The sequence below is a fragment of the Oncorhynchus masou genome, chromosome 25, assembly GCF_036934945.1.
Source record: "Oncorhynchus masou masou isolate Uvic2021 chromosome 25, UVic_Omas_1.1, whole genome shotgun sequence".
In the NCBI taxonomy this organism is placed as follows: Eukaryota; Metazoa; Chordata; class Actinopteri; order Salmoniformes; family Salmonidae; genus Oncorhynchus; species Oncorhynchus masou.
In genome coordinates this window covers 36941832-36944523 of record NC_088236.1, presented here as the reverse complement: position 1 = coordinate 36944523, position 2692 = coordinate 36941832, and positions in this window count along the sequence as shown.

Sequence of the window (2692 nt, the reverse complement as noted above, 5' to 3'; positions counted from 1 at the left end):
GTAGGAGTGTATCGGGTGATAGATGAAGGAGTGTACTGTCGTGTTGCTTGTTCTGTTCTGTTCTGTTTCGATACAAATCTCACCAGATTAGGTCTGCTGGGTTGCTGGGATTTCTCCCAATGGGTTAGAGGTCTAACCTCCTGATCCTGTGACTCCGCGGGGAAGTTGACAGTGTGATGGGGGGTATAAGCCAATTTGGGAAAATATTAATTGGGTTTTGCTTATGACTTGGGTACTGAAAGATTTTTGAAAACTGACCGATTGATTTGAGTATGTTCTTAGTATGTTAATAACTGTATGACATGGGTAAAGAAGTTGTGTACTTAAGATGTTGACACTATTCTCAGCATGCCCTATTGAATGGAGAGGTTGAACTCTGATCCTGAGAGTGCCTGTTTGTTAAAAACTATACTTTCAGTTCCTGTTGATACTATGTTCCAATCTTACTTCTGCTAGCACATGATAGCAATAGGAGACAGGATTGGGAAACTAACTGCAAATAACAATAAGCTGAACTCCGCCTAGCAGGAACATCATTGTATTAGCAACTATTAATTATGAGCTTATATGTTATTAAGGTTAAGGGACATCACCCTGGACGGGGTGAACCTCAGTAGGGGATAAAAAGGGAAAACAAAGTGTGTTACTTGAAAATTACTGTAAGTAAGTGAATTAAACCATAAATCAATACGTTTTTGAATGGAGATTTAAAATGTCCTATGCATACAGAGACCTTTCCTGAATTCATGCCCCTTTCACACCAACACACAAGACAAATCCCTTGATTCATAAACTTCAACCCCCATGTTAAACGCACAACTTCTTTTGAAAAGTCAAATGACATGAGTCGTCAATACTCCAGTAAACATCATCATGAGTTTCAAGTATTTGCTTGTGTGTCCTTTGCTGCCATCCTGAAGCAGAGGAAACAACTACACCCATTGTTTTTGTCAGCTCAGTGTCTAGAGCGAACAGGTGGTAGTTACGTTTTATGCATCAACCTCTAATGTGTTTTACTGCAGTGAGTCAGCAACACTGGGCTTATACTGTTGACACAGAAGGTGGACAGAGACACGTGCTTAGAACCTAATTTACACTCTCCATAAAGCCTGTTGAGATGATTAATAGGCAATGCAGACAATAGATTTTCTGCAATGAACTGAGGAATTTGAAACAATCTGAAGGTGCAAGACGTAGCCTGTTGCACATCTTCAACCCTTCAATACATCTGAGAGACATGCATCCATTTAAATTGTTCCAAATGCAAACTTGTAAAAGATGGTCACGTGGTCATACCAGTGTGTATGGTCTGGATGAGGGGAGACAGCCGGCTTCTGTTCAGGTAGCAGATAAAGGGAGGGGAGAGTTGGCCATCTTGATGCAGCAGCAACAGGATTTGTGGATCTGGGTCTGTGGTGTGGCTTTCAGAGTGTGGGTTAGTTGGAGCGCGGGGGAATAAATAATGCAGCTCTTTGTCTTCCGCGCGTGTGTGTGTGTGTGTGTGTGTGTGTGTGTGTGTGTGTGTGTGTGTGTGTGTGTGTGTGTGTGTGTGTGTGTGTGTGTGTGTGTGTGTGTGTGTGTGTGTGTGTGTGTGTGTGTGTGTGTGCGTGTGTGTGTGCGCGATCCTCCCGAACAGACAGTCCATACTATTTTGTTAATTTAATATACAGTGCAGGAATGCAGTGTACTCGCTGTAAATGTGTACAAATCTATACTGTACACTATGTACATCTAAGAAGAAAGTATGTGTAAGTATGTTCTACATATGGAATAAACTACCTGGAATAGATGATGCCAAATAATTTACTTTGGTTGCATTTATTATCATCTGTAGTGAAATGGCATCTCCTTGACTAATGTACTGATAGCGTATGTATACAGTCAACTTAAAGGAACTCAGCAGTAGAAGACATTAATAGGAGCTGAAATGTCTGCCACCCTGCTGGTCTTGATGAACTCTCTGTGCCAAACGCTTGACACTGCTTGCGTTAGTAGAGATCTTTTTTTATGGCCCTATTTGCATGACAAAGTGTGCTTCTGATTCATGGGTGCTGAGGAAGGTGGAAGGAGAGGGGGGAGAAGGCTGGCTGGAGGCAGAGGTGGACTGTTGGACAGAAAGGCTGTGATTTTGTCCCTCCTGCTGGCAGCAACAGACAGACGCTCCTCACCATGTATGGCAGTGGCTTCTCCACGGAGGCCAGTTAGCCAGCACATGCTGGAGACTGGAGCTGGACACTGGATGAATGGACTGGGCATATGTCAGAGGACACACAGTACATGGGAGTAGTGGTCATCAGGACTTAAGGAGAGTTACAGCAGCCTTGGAGTAACACTGAGCAGTAAGACCTGGAGCGGGAGCAGCCTGAGTCGACAGTAAGCCCAGTTACTCATCACATGTTGCAGTCTGGGTCTGAGGTACCGTTCATATGTGTTAGATAAGGAGTAGCATACAGCTATTTTATTTGACATAGTTCTCTTAGAAATGTACCAAAAATATAGTATAGTATCTATCATCTTTCAAATATTGTTTAACCACACGGTATGTGTTTGCGCTTTGCTAGACATTTTATTGTTGAACAGAGCTGAATTTGTCTTTGATATGAAAAGAGACGACAGTATGATCCATTGAAGTAAACCTAAATGTTCCCTGAAAGGCAGAGGCCAGTTAAGCATTGTGTTTTCTTCCAGCTGT